This window comes from Monodelphis domestica, chromosome 6 (genome assembly GCF_027887165.1).
Source record: "Monodelphis domestica isolate mMonDom1 chromosome 6, mMonDom1.pri, whole genome shotgun sequence".
NCBI lineage: Eukaryota > Metazoa > Chordata > Mammalia > Didelphimorphia > Didelphidae > Monodelphis > Monodelphis domestica.
The window spans coordinates 219,258,906-219,274,076 of record NC_077232.1 but is presented as its reverse complement, the minus strand read 5'-3'; the positions used below and the strand labels follow the sequence as shown (position 1 = coordinate 219,274,076).

General features: G+C 34.7%; 1 pseudogene; it reads right to left on the bottom strand.

Annotated features, from left to right (window-relative positions):
- The window catches only part of LOC100018315 (retinitis pigmentosa 9 protein homolog), a 45,002-nt pseudogene extending 43,627 nt beyond the window's left edge, over positions 1-1,375 (bottom strand).
- Positions 1,376-15,171: the final 13,796 nt, after the last annotated feature.

Here is a 15,171-nt window from a genome sequence, read left to right as displayed (position 1 = left end):
TATAATTTAGAAAAATAGAGGAAGAAGGCAGAAGTATGCCCTGAGGAAAGCATTTTGTAAATGTAGCAATTGTTCATATATAAATGTGAATTATTTGTTTTGAATGATAATGAAAATGAATTTCAAAGTGAATATTTGGGTAGGTGGATTTCTTGTCTAAGCTACTTAAACTGAGCAGAAGAAATAGGATTCTAATCTATATTTTAGTATTGTGTAATCCAAATGTGCAATTAATATTTTTATTCCAAAATCTGCAAAGTGGTACAGCCACTTAAACACTATTCAACCAGGGCTGTAACTGTCACATTCAAACTAGAAAGTCCAATAATCTCTCTAGTGGGTTAATACAATAATAATGATAATAATAATAGTAAAACAATAATAACATTCATATAGTAATTTAATGTTTGAAAAATCATTTACAGATATTATTTAATTTTATTCTCACAGTACCTTATGAGATATTTGCTATTATTATCATCATTTTACAGGAAAGAAAACTAATAAAGATGTCAAGGTTAAGTGATGCATAGCATCACAAGTTTCTAAATTTCAAGCTAGATTTTCACTTTGACCTTCCTGGCTCCCACTGTAAACTCTATTTTACTACCTAGTTTTCATTGAGACTAGGATCTCCAAAGTGGGACTACAATAGTGATGGGCAAACTTGGGTTATGTGTCACTTTGAGAAAAAAAAAAACATAGTTTTATGATAGTTATAGTTTAAATAACAAAAATATATAATTGTAATATATAACTCTATTTAATAAACCAAAAACTAATTATTCAACTTATCTGTTTAGTGACTTCTTGGTTCATCTGTCAGTCAGGTTTTTTTTTTTGTTGGTCTTGATATTATTTAACTTGTGTGGGGTACCGTGAACTAAGATTTAAGTGAGGGGAAGGAGAATTTTTTTAATTATCCTCTCTATTAGTGACTGTTTTTTTGATGAATTTTATTGGCTAAATCTTCAATTAAAGGTTGGTATTTTGTACAATTAAACCCCTAGCAAGCACTACTAATTTCATTTGTCAATCTGTTTCTTTTGTGGGTTCTGATATTATTTAAACCTGAGAATATGGTCTCACAAAAGTATATAGATGGAAAAATTGTGAGTAAGGCCATTGCTATATTTTTCAGGGAGCTAAAAGTGTCTGGTAATCAGTTCCAGACACTGCTCCCTTGCATATGGGCCAGAGCCCCACCAAGTCTCCCTCTGACCTGGCCCCACCCACCCTACCCTGCCCCAGCTGGCTGGCCTAGGGAAGCTGCAGCAGTAGCTGCTGCCTGCCAGGCTGCCTTCCCTGGCACACTCCTCCTCTCCAACCCCGCAGGAGCCCCATGGGCCCAAGCTGCCTGGTGCATACTGCCCATGGCTTGACCCCCACCCCTGTGGCTAATGAAAGGAGAAACCCTCCCCCATGCCATCCCCCAGGCCAGGCTGGGGCATGGCCAAAGCTAGGGCAGTGGACATGAGGCTCCCTGGCCGGCTCCCAGGCCCCCAAATGTGCTGAGTCCACATGCTACCACATGTTATAAAAATAGCTACACATGTCAGTGTTGACATGTTGTGTCATAGGTTCACCATCATGGGACTAGGAAGAGACAGAGAATTGATACACTAGATATGTCATAAGATTGTTTTGAAATCTATGGGTTTCAGAGCATGTTAAGAAGTTGAAAAGTACATAATATTTTACTACCTCAAATCTCTGCTTCAGGGTACCTCAGGCAACTTGTAATTAGGGAAGCTCCTGGATCATACTCAATATTTTGATCTATTGAGGAGTCATTTGAATGTAGATCCTGGCAATAGCATAAAAATGTCAACACTAATTCACTAGTATCTTCCCTTTTTGTTTCTATCTTCAATTCCTTGGCTTTTCCCCATTAAGTCATATGACCTTCCTTTAGAAGTACTGAACCAAAGAGTTTACTGCATTCAGCATTGACTGTTTTATCCATTTCATATATGAAGTTCTTTTTAATCTCAAGAATACATTTAGACACTATGAGAAGAGATTTGTGATATATCCACAAACATAGCCTGAAAACCTTTTGGTACCAGTGCTGTTTCTAAAAAAATATTATGTTTCATTTAAACATGTACAAAACCAAAGAGAAATAAAATTTGAAACACTTAAGAAATGAACTGGAGTTTTTGAGAATTGATGCTCATTTCAAGAGCAATCAGGGATCCTTTTTTTTTTGCACAAGAGCATACATATGATTGGGTTGTCAGACATATATATATATATATATATATATATATATATATATATATATATATATATATAGTTGCTTTATTTGGATTATGTAGACTGGATCTTAGACAAAGAGTTTGAAGCAGTGGAAAGAAAGCATCCTTTCCTTTCAAACAGAAGATCAGGTCATTCTTTCTCAGGATCCTTTTTCTCCATGAAGCTCCCCTGTTTGTTGCCTCTTGCCCTTCATCGCTTATAACATTTTGCCTAGACTCCAGCTCTGAAGTTATTTGAATTTCCCATTGAATTAGTTATTTGTATATTTGTTCTCCATTTATTAAACTGCCAAGGACAGAACAGATACTTGATAAATATTTGTGGCCTCACTGTCTACTTATAAGAAGGACTTGAATTTCTACGGTTCTTAACATAGTATCATACATATAATAGACTTGTGGTAAATGGTTTCTTAAATTAATTTCACTGCAATACTTTTGGGATATTTTTTTCATTGTTTGACTATATGCCATATAAATATACAACTGAATATTACTATGCTATTGAGACTCTAGACCAGGGGTCATTTTCTAGCAAACCTTTGTGAAAAGAGTTTAATCTATTCATGGATGTTAGTGTCAGCATAGCAACTGAGATAGATATAATGTAACCTGCCCTTTGAAGTTAGAATGAAGAGAGAACTCAATTTACTTTTCTGCTTGGTGAATTGAAGAGGATAAGTCAAGTATATAATCAAATATAATGCATATCATTTTCTTGACAACTGAAGCAAAATAAGTGAAACACTCCCATTTTAAATGCATCTCAAATCTCATCAATTTCTGAGTGAAGGTCCACATGCTCATATTTTATCAAATAATTTTAAGGTCATCTTAGAGAAGTTGTATAAACTTGCAATTTTTGGAGGGGAAACATGAAAACCATGGATAACATCTTATGTAAATATTTTTAAAAGATAAAACATAATCTATAATATGGAAATATTGGGTAGAAAATTCTAAAGAGTTAAAAATTATGCTCTGGGAAACAAGTACTTTCTATTCTCTGCAGAGAGATATTTTTCACAGCTTAATTGAATGGAATTTCAGTGTAAGACTCCTCTCACCTGGTGGAAAAGTATCACAAGGGTTTGGGAATGAAGGGTTTGATGAAGGGATATTGGGTCAGGTTAATTTTTTTAACAGCGAGATATTCAGTGGTATGTATGCTGTGAATAGACAGAGAGGAAGACAAAAAAAGAGAGGAAAATATGAGGAAGACATGACCTGAGTATGAAATAAAGAGTATTGAATTGAGACAGATATACAAAGAGGTGAAAACAGGAAAACCAGCAGGTATTTTGAGTAAAAACAAAAACAGTGAATGTTGAGACAATTTCAGGGTCACATAATTAAAGCATTTTAAAAAGCTATTTGAAAATATGTCCTCAAAATTACTAAAATGTTTAATGCTTAAAAATCCACATTATTTCTCTTGTGCTGATTTTATACCCCTTACCTGGGAAAAAAGAAAGAAAGAAAGACAAACCCAGTTACAAACATGTATCCTTGACTGGACACAGCACTCATAATTCACATATATATATATATATATGTATATATATATGTATATATATACATATATATATACATATATATACCCACATAGTGCACAAATTTAATTCACTCATTGCTGGATTTGGATCCATTTCTTACCCTGTTGCACTATATGCAAATTTTTTTTTAACACCACAGCATTAGCAAATGTTTTTGAGATCACATGCTCAAAATGCAACTTCAAGCTGGCTGTGAGTCTGTCCCTCCCATTACCCCAGAGAATGGAGGGAAGAAATACTTGCATTGTTCTGCTGGATAGAGGAGTGGGGCATGCAATAAATGTTCTCAGGCACCATGGAGAGGGGGAACAGAGCATCCATCTCTGTGCTACCCCAGCACCTAAGCCATAGCTTCCCCAACATGGTACCTAGACAGACCTAGTCCCAGAGTTCATAGACATCTTTATCTCTAAGCAGATCTGTGCTGGGAAAATTATTCACTGTGATTTTTTTCTTAGGTATCCTGATAAGAATTTAGCTTTTTTGAAAATGTATTTAAAGGGGAAGTGGATGGAAGATCATTATATTTATTACTTATTTTTTGCCACCCTGGCTTTTACAGTCTATCCAAATCCTTTGAACATATGATAGTATTAATTATCTATACCCCAAAAGAGAGAAAAATGAGGAGATAGTTCTAGATAGTAGCTGTTTCTGTAGTGTCAAGGAGCTGGAAATTAAAAGGTGATCATTAAATGGATACTTGCTAAAGTAATTATAATATATAGCCATAATTGAAGACTTCCAAATTGTACTTTGGAATCGATGACAGGGATGATATCAGAGCAAGCTTATATGAACTAATGCAGAGTGGAGAACCAGGAGAATAGTTTATATTATAAGAATAAAATTGCAAGGGCAAAACACTTTAAATGATCAAACACACTTCCAGAAAATTAGTGACAAAGCATGCTAGCAATGCTATTCTGAAACCAATTCATACTGGATTAATAGAGCTCATTGTTAAACTTTTTATATGAGCCTTTATACCTCAGAAACTGACAAACACTACAAATCAAGGTTTGATTTATTGTTCTACTGATTGTCTAGATTAAAGAAACTGTTGAAGAAAATGTTAACATTATGTATTAAATTTAAAATTGTGTTGTGTATTTTTCTGCAGATCTAGTTATTAAATATTCACCAATATACCCCTGCAAAGCTTCTCATATCCTGACAAAGATGATAGATTTGATTTGGAGAATGAAATATGCATTTTTTTTATTATGGCCACTGTGAGAATATGCTTTTCTTGATTTTACATATTTGATACCAGAGTTGTAATTTTCTTTTTTTTTGTTTTTTGCATTTGAGTTATGAGTAGGAGGAAGAGTACAAAAAATGCTGATCATTTATCTAAGAAATATAGTAGGATAAAACTAATATCTGTTTTGTCAGCTATAGAGAAATATGACTATTGGAGAAAATAGTTTAGTGGGAAATTGTCATGTGATTTTATAAGTGCAATGAGATCTAAATGTAGAAATTTCTACTGCCAGTGTAAATATGTTATTTTTATCTAACTTCTGGTCTTGGAGTTATCCAAAGTAGTGAAAATTTTTCTTTAAAATTTTTGGTTTGTCTCAGAAACAAGACTTTAACTTGATACCAAGACCACCTCTCAGTGCTATAATCTCTGGCTTACTTCAAATACATCATATTGTGATGTTAAAAGTGTATGAAAACTATTAACAAGCACATGAAGAAGTGTTCTAAATCTCTCATAATCAGAGAGATACAAATCAAAACAACTCTGAGGTATCACCTCATACCTAGCAGATTGGCTAACATGACAGTTATGGAAAGTAATGAATGCTGGAGGGGATGTGACAAAGTAGGGACATTAATTCATTGCTGGTGGAGTTGTGAACTGATCCAACCATTCTGGAGGGCAATTTGGAACTATGCACAAAGGGCAATAAAAGAATGTCTACCCTTTGATCCAACCATAGCACTGCTGGGTCTGTACCCCAAAGAGATAATGGACAAAAAGACTTGTACAAGAATATTCATAGCTGCGCTCTTTGTGGTGGCCAAAAATTGGAAAACGAGGGGATGCCCATCAATTGGGGAATGGCTGAACAAGTTGTGGTATATGTTGGTGATGGAATATTATTGTGCAAAAAGGAATAATAAAGTGGAGGAATTCCATGGAGACTGGAACGACCTCCAGGAAGTGATGCAGAGCGAGAGGAGCAGAACCAGGAGAACATTGTACACAGAAACTAATACACTGTGGTATAATCGAACATAATGGACTTCTCCATTAGTGGCAGTGTAATGTCCCTGAACAATCTGCAGGGATCTAGGAGAAAGAACACTATCCATAAGCAGAGGACAAACTGAGGGAGTAGAAACACCAAGGAAAAGCAACTGCCTGACTACAATGGCTGAGGGGACATGACAGAGGAGAGACTCTAAACGAACACTCTAATACAAATACTAACAACATGGCAATGGGTTCGAATCAAGAGCACATGTGATACCCAGTGGAATCATGTGTCGGCTATGGGGGGGTGGGAGGGAGGAAAAGAAAATGATCTTTGTCTTTAATGAATAATGCATGGAAATGATCAAATAAAATACTATTTAAAAAAGTGTATGCTTACTTTTATGTTACTTCTTTGGAGGTAAGGGCCTTGTCTTATTTATCTTTTGAACATAGTAAGTGTTTTATAAGCATTTGCTAGGTGATAAATAAAATAGCATATCAGGCTCTTATTGTTAAGAAAGCCATAAGAATAAAAAATGTGTCAGTTCAGTGTCAGAATTCTATTCTTCCAAATACGATTATTCAAAACCCCATGGTTGAAACAGTGCAACAACTTATGCTAATGGTGACATTTGAAACAAACTTGTCTACTATCTATTATTTATACTTTTAATACATTCAGATTAAGAATCATATTTTATTTTCTTTAATTTCAAGGAAAAATTCCATTAAAAGCAATTTATTAGTCTACTGATTCATTTATGTTATGAACCTAATTAAAGAGAAGGGGGTATCTGCTTCCATGGCTACAAGACAAAAACCAGTAGCATCAATCTTACCTTTATCTCTCAACCTGCAAACACTTCTCATTGACTTTTTGAGTCCTGCAAGCTAATTTTCCACCTTTTGTACATATTGCACACTCAGACAAGACTTTTTTCCTATATGTCATACATATGAATCCAGATCCTATCTCTATAACTTTTTCATGGAGTGCACTTCCTGAACTCTGCTTTAAAATTTCTACTTGCCATCAAAGCTCTGCTCATGTGTCAACCCTCTTTATTTGTGCAATTGATAGTGGGTCCCCTTTTAAATAATCTTGCTTTTGTATGTGAATGTATATATAAATGTTGTGCCACCCAATATAATGTAAATTCCCTGAAGGCAGTCATCATTTCATAGTATGTTTGTCTTTTTATTTCCATTGTCTGACAAAGAGGCATCATTTGATATATATGTGTATTTGATTAAATGCCTAGAATTTAAGAATATCTAGAAGAACCAATTTATATCAATTAATACAGTGCATTAGCACATAATAAAGACAATAGAATGAAATGTTTTATTTCATAGTAAAATTATATTTGCTTATGATGATTTGTATTTAAAATGCATTAACACATATAGAATAAATAATATTGATTTATAATGAAACTGGGGACATATGCTGTATTAATTGACACCATTGTATGCATGGTCTTCTTCTTAGTTAAAGATTAACATTCTCATTGAATTTTACAAAAACTGATTAAATTTCCTTCTAATACTAGAATATTTTTTCTTCAAATCATCTCAATCATTTTTCCACCTAGGTATGATTTTATTTCCTTGGCTAAAAAGTCATTTCCTAATGGTCAAATTAGATGTATGATTAAAGTTAATGAAAACTCTTTTATTAAAATTAATATCTTCTAACTCCATTGCCAAAAGATTCTCCTTCATTGTGCTGCATTTTTGTTTGGCTGGTCCTTAGTCAGCATAACTCTGACAAACCAGTCTTTTTCACTGCTGTTAAGGAACTAGATTATCTGTGTCTTTTTCAATACTGGAATCTTCCCAAATTAACAAATGTCTTTTGCTATAGACATCTACTTTTTATTTTTGTGATCACTTATATTAACCCCACATTCAAACTCCAACATTTTGTTTCCATTTTTTGAGGGTATTCCTTTATAACTATATTAAGTTTTAAGTTACAAACTGTACTAACACTGTTGGAACACTGTACATAAAATAATATTATTTTAAAGTTTTCTAATACAGTCAGCTTCTATATGTACTGTATCCATTGGTATTTATAGGTATTTCCTACCTAACAACATTCTCTGATACTATGAAAACAGTAGGGAAGATTAAACAACATTACAGGGCAACATGTGTCTTTGCATGTTATTATGCCCCCTCTGTGGAATAGTATTCAAATTATTGTGAATCTTTTCCATTTCAAATTCTTTATTCATTTTAAGAATGTCTTAGGTTAGAACACAAAGTTTGATAGATACTAATGCATCAGTCTGCTATAAAGGGGAGAAGAGTTTTATTCATAGCAAAGCACTCATATTGAGTCCTTTGGTGAGTTTCTAGCCAAGGGAACTCTACCATCCTATGCAGTGAACTAGTATTGATGGCCTGAGCATAAGCAATTTAAATAATGGTTTAAACTTATTGGGGGATATATTTTTAACATTATTTTAAAAAACATGTATCTATACTCATAGGAAATTTTACCAGGTATGATATATGGCTATTTCTTTTGTAATGCCATACTGCATATATTACCCTGAATGCCCAAAATTTATCTAGGGAAATCTCATGTAAAGGGTATGAGTTTTATTCTTTACTTAAGAGTACACAAATGCTTAGGCTACTCAGCCAACTCATTAGGGAGACCTATAGACTTAATACTGTTATTGGTAAAGCCATGAAAAAAAATACAGGTGTTATTGGAAGTAATCCCATGGCTATTCCAAAAAACATTGGTTGGGATATTTTAAAAAGAGGAAGGATATTTACTCATTTTGTGGAAATTTCCAGAATGGTAACAATTTGTATAGTTTGCTTTAAGGTCAGAAACTCAAGTTGGGGGGGTCATCTGTTTTTTTTCCAGGATGGACTCATCTGGAATGTTTAAGACATTTTGAGGTACTCTATATTGCACCTCTGATAAGATTCTTGTTCAACATACTTATGACATGTTTAAAAACCCCATTGGAAGCATACACAGTTACAGTGTAAAATAGTCCTCATCCCCCAGTATGTCAGAAGAGGCTGGGCCACATGATTCATCAATTCAAGGAGCAAGTGCAGGCATTTCAGTCTTTCCAAGGTGGTGCCTCAGCTAGAGGGGCATGCTTGTGTCATGGCCTCATTTCTACATAAGCCCCCTGTCCTGTGCTAATATTTAAACATAAATTTCAACAACATTGGATTTCTTTGGCCAGGGAAAATCAGAATGTGTCATATAAACACCCATTTTGATAGTAATTAATTAAAAACACTTTTTATATAACAGAATTTTGAAGGAGCCTCATTGGTGTGAAAATGTTTTCTGATGTATAGTTTGATGTGCTCTTTTTAATCATCCCCAAAATGTACGAATTTACTTTCTTTGAATTTTATAGCTTTCAGACCACTATTTAGAATTTGTGAAAATTGGCTAGGAGAGTCTTTAACACCTTAGGGTAAATGAAATGAAGGAAATGAGCAGGAGGGGATGCTACAAAGGAAGAAGCAGGGAGGTTCAAGAATTCTGGAGAAGGAACAACTGTTTCTTTTTCTAACGGACAGTTAAGCAAGAGGTTGAATTTATCTAGTCTCCTAAGGTGGACCTGGTGAGCTAGCTCTTCTCTCTCTCATGGCTTTCCTTGTGATCCATCTTACCAACTACCTGTTCTTCTTTATCTTGTTGATGCCAACTGAGAGATATTCCTACCGAGCTGCTTGAAAAACCTAAAGCCATCTGTCAGTGAGTATTTCCCTTTGAAACCTGTTTCTGCTTACCTTCCAAACTTACTAACTCTATTACCATATAAGGAGGGATTTGGGTTAGTGTAGTGTATTTTATCATAGGAAATGGGACTTTTAATAAGAGAGGTAACTGACAGTGTATATACCATCTCTCTGAAGCTACAAACTAGAATTGGTGAGAGGTTTATTTATATTCTTTAGATAGATCATCCCAATTCCCTTCCCTCACTTCCCTTATCTTAAATAAACCCTCTTTAATAGCATTTGGTATCCTGTGATCTTTATCCTGTTGACCTTCCTAAACACTGTGTCCTGATATTGGTCCTAAACAATCATTCCTTGACCCACTAAAATCCCATTACCATCAGGTATCTTTCCAGAAACAATTATTTTAGCTATATATAAAATTATTTCAGTACAGATGGTAAAAACATAGATATTGACAAGGATAGTGTACAAATTTACCCTCTGCCCATGAGTTCTGCCAACTCAAAGATTTCTTGGTCTGAAGAAACCAGCAATTGTGGAAATATTTTGAAAGATCTTGAATATAGAAATCATCACTTATACTATCCAGTACTGGTGACTTGATTAGCTTTGTTGTTATGATGATGTAACTGAATAACTTCTAGAAAATGGGCTGAGAGGATAGTCTCATGACAAGAATAACTGAGCCACTGAAATGATGGAAGAGATCCAAGGACATATATTTTTAGATCATGCAAAGACTGTGTGGTCATAGACTTAAAATTGGTGGCCATAGCCTTGTTCCTTCTCAGTCAGAAGTCTAAGTGAGGAAAGTGGGTGATCTTTGTATTGAACTACAGAGAGGATTTTCCCCTGGGGTTATTTTTTGGCTCTTTGTAGCAGTGTCTGCTGTGAGCAACTCTGTACAGTCTCTTTGCCGAGCTCCATGTTCCTCAGTCTTCTGGGGACCCAAGTCGCACTGCTCTTAAGGACAAGTCCAGCCCCTGATAACCTAAAGATTGACCCACATAGGTCTGGGTGTGGAGTATAGGCAAGTCTCTGTATTTAGCTCTGGAGATGTTTTTGGTCTAAGGCTATTTTTCAAGCCTCTAGGGTGTCTTCTGTGAGATGCTCCTCTCTGCCCAATCTCTGAGCCCTATCTCCATATTTCCTCAGCCTTCTGGGGTCCAAAGTCTCATTTCTTTTAGGGATGAATTAGTGTTGACCTCAGCCACTCTCTGAGAACCTAGATGTTTCCCTGTGCTGGCTCTGACTCTGTTTAAGTGGGGGAGGAGTGATAAGCTCACCCCTTGAAGGGAGAATTTTGCTCCTTTTAGCTTAGAAATGCCCAAACTGTGCCTACCTTCCATGCTGTGCCCTTCTGTGGAGCTCCTTCACTTGTTTGACTGGTTTTGTCATTCTGAGGAAATGCATCTTGGTTGGTGAAGAGGATAGGGAGAGCCCTGCTTCTATTCTGGGGCCATCTTAAACTGGAAATAACAAATACAATAATTTTTAAAAAGAAAAGAAAGTCAAACACTATCATTAAAGAAGAATAGCGTAAATATACTACCAATGAAGACAAAATTAAAGCAATTATTAGGAGTTACTTTGTCAATTAAATGCCAACAAATTTAAAAATTCAAGTGAAAACGAAAAATACTTAAAAAAAATATAAATTGCCTAGACTAGTAGAGGAGGAAATAAAATATCTAACTAAACTTGTTTTAGAAAAAGAAATCAAACCAGCCATAAATGAACTTCCTAAATATAAGAACCAGGGTCAGATGCATGCACAAGTAAATGATACCAAAATATAAAGATAAACTATTTTTAATATTCAATAAATTATTTGAAAAGACAAGTAAGGCTGGAGTATTGCCAACCTCCTTTCATGAAACAAATACGATATTGATACTTAAGCCAAGAACAATTTCATTAATTAACACGGATGAAAAAATCCTAACTAGAGTAATAGCTAGAAAAATACAATACATTAAAATAATTGTACATTATTACCAAATAGGATTTATGTCAGCAATGTAGTGATGATTTAATATAAGGAAAACTATCAAAATTGATTATATTAGTAACAAAATAATAAAATATGATATGATTATATAAATAGATACTTAAAAACATTTGATAATGTTATATCCATTCTTATTAAAAAAAAACTGGAAAGCATAGGTATAATTTGTTGTTTTTTTTTTACTTAAAATTATATGAAGCATCTACCTAAAACCATCAACAAGCATTATTTTTAGTGAGGATAGGCTAGAATCATTCTCAGTTAGATCAGGAGTGAAACAAGGATGATCTTTATCACCAATATTATTTAATATAGTACTAGAAATGCTAGCAATAGAGAAGAAATTGCAAAAGAGAAGAAAAAGAAATAAAAGGAATCAGAATGTGCAAAGAGACAATAAAACTGTTTCTTTTTGCAAATGATATGATGGCATATGTGGAAAATCTTCAATATTCAACTAAGCATTTAGTTGAAACTATCAATTTTAATAAAGTAGCAGGATATAAAATATGCCCATATAAACCATCAACATATTTATATATTACTAACATCCCTCAAAGAAAATCAATAGAAAAGAGGATGTCAGTACTGGGGATGCAAAGTACAGTATATATTATAAAAGAGAAAGTCATAGAATGGCAGAAGACAGACTATTAGAGCAATCATGTCCTGATTGCTCTGGGAAGGGGTTCAGACTTTAAGTAACTTTATGGGAGTTGAAAGGTAATCTTCAAGAAAAAATCAGTGAGGAGGAGCCAAGATGGCTGTGAGTAACAGCAAAAACCTGAAACTGCTCTCATTGTCCTTCCAAACCAATTGTTAAAAGGCTCATCTAAAGCACAGGAGTCAGAACAGAGCAAGTAAGGAGGTTCTCCAAAGAATACAACATGAAATTTAGGCAGAGAGAGTGGATTTACATGATGAGGGGGAGAACTGGAACAAAACTGCATGTGGAAAAATGCAGGCCAACAAACCCCCCACCTTTCTACAGCTGACTCAGAATCAGGGTGTAGGCAATGCTAAGACCTCAGTTTGGGGGCCACACTAATAGAGGAGACCTTCAGACTAACCCCTTAAAGCACCAGGCACTGGGAGTGAGGTCTGGATTTTTATAACACTCAGTGCACACTCAAGCCTCTACTGTAACAGTGAGGATATGTCTAGTGCATAGCACAAAGAAGCAGTCCTGGTTCAGGGGTTACATATAAAGAAGAAAATTTCAGAGGAGAGAAACTTTTGAAAACTTACCGCAGGGCAGAATAACACAACCCTAATCCATTAAACCAGCAGAGAAGAGAGACTAGACAAGCTTATATCCATAGGCAAACAACAACAACAATAAAAATAACAAAAGAAAAGAAAAGGCTGTAAATATGAGTAATCAACAGAGAAAGAGGAGATTTATTGAAAGCTTCAATAAAGCTTCAATTGTTCAATAAAGAACAAACAAGAGAGCCTGCAAAAGATGAGAAGATCCAAGGAAATACAAGCAAAGCTTCAAAAAATTCTGGAAATTGTATTCATGCTCTAGAAGAACTCAAAAATAAATTCAATGACCAAATAAGACAGGTTGAAGAAAAAATGAGAAAAAAGAAAACAACTGCTTAAAAGCAAAACTGAGCAACTAGAAAAAGAGACAAAAGAAAGTAAGGAAGGAAAATGTGCTTTATTAACCAGAATTGAACTACTGGAAAAAGAAACCAAAAAAATCAAATGGAGGAAAGAGTGACTTGAAAATAACAATGGACCAAAAGGAGAAGAAGAATCAAAAGGTGGAAGAAAATCAATTTTTAAAAAAATAGAATTGGGCAATTAGAAGCTAATGACTTCATGAGACACCAAGAAACAATAAAGCAAAATCAAATGAATGAAAAAATAAAAGAAAATATGAAAAATCTCATTGGAAAAAATAAGTGATTTGGAAAACAGATCCAAAAGAGACAATTTAACAATCAATGACCTATCTGAACGTTATGACTGAGAAAGAACAAGTAGGGACTTAGTGAGAATAGGAATGAGTCTCAGGAATTTATGAAAAGCAGTGAGATTCCTGCTTATGAATCACTATAGGAAGAAAATGATCTTTTAACCACTCCACCACTCTGCCACCCTTCTCAGGCCCTTGTCCCAATAAAAGGTAGAATATTTGGAGCAAAGTCCCAATAAAAGGTAGATGATTTGGAGCAAAGTCTGTCATTCTACTCCAGTTTTGCATCTAACTGTATTTGAAAAAATGTGAAATAAAATTCTTTACTATCAAGTTTTTTGCTCCAAAAGAGAGTACTTCATAATCTTTCTCAGGCTCTAGGAACAGAATTGTATATCCAATTTTTGTTATTTATTTTATTTTATTTTTTCTTTTTAAACAGTATTTTATTTGGTCATTTTCAAACATTATTCATTGGAAACAATGATCATTTTCTTTTCCTACCCCCTTCCTGCCACCCCTCACATAGCCAACAAATGATTCCTCTGGGTATCACATGTGTCCTTGATCCGAACCCATTTCCATGTTGTTGGTATTTGCATTAGGGTATTCATTTAGAGTCTCTACTCAATCATATCCCCTGAACCGCTGTAGTCAAGCCTTTCCTCAGTGTTTTTGCTCCCACCATTTGTCCTCTGCTTGTGGGTAGTGTTTTTTCTCCAGGATCCCTGCAGATTGTTTGGGGACATTGCATTGACACTAATGCAGAAGTCCATTATGTTCGATTGAACCACAGTGTACCAATCTCTGTGTACAATGTTCTCCTGGTACTGTTCCTTATGCTCTGCCTCAATTCCTTGAGGATGTTCCAGTTGCTATGGAATTCCTAAACTTTATTATTCCTTTCAGCACAATAGTATTCCATCACCAACATACACTACAATTTGTTCAGCCATTTCCCAATTGAAGGGCATCCTCTCATTTTACAATTTTTTTGCCACCACAAAGAGCATAGCTATGAATATTCTTGTACAAGTCTTTTTCCTTATTATCTCTTTGGGGTACAAACCCAGCAGTGTTATGGCTGGATCAAAGGTCAGAGAGTCTTTTAGTGCCCTTTGGGCATAGTTCCAAATTGTCCTCCAGAATGGTTGGATCAATTCATAACTCCACCAGCAATGAATTAATGTCCCAACTTTGCCACATCCAAATCCAGCATTTATTACTTTCCTTTGCTGCCCTGTTACCCAATCTGCTAGAGGTGAAGTGATACCTCAGAGTTGTTTTGATTTCCATCTCTCTGATTATAAGAGATTTAGAACACTGTTTCATGTGCTTAATAATAGTTTTGATTTCTTTAACTGAAAACTGCCTATTCATGTCCCTTGCCCATTTATCAATTGTAGAATGTCTTGATTTTTTGTACAATTGATTTAGCTTTTTATAAATTTGAGTAATTAGACCTT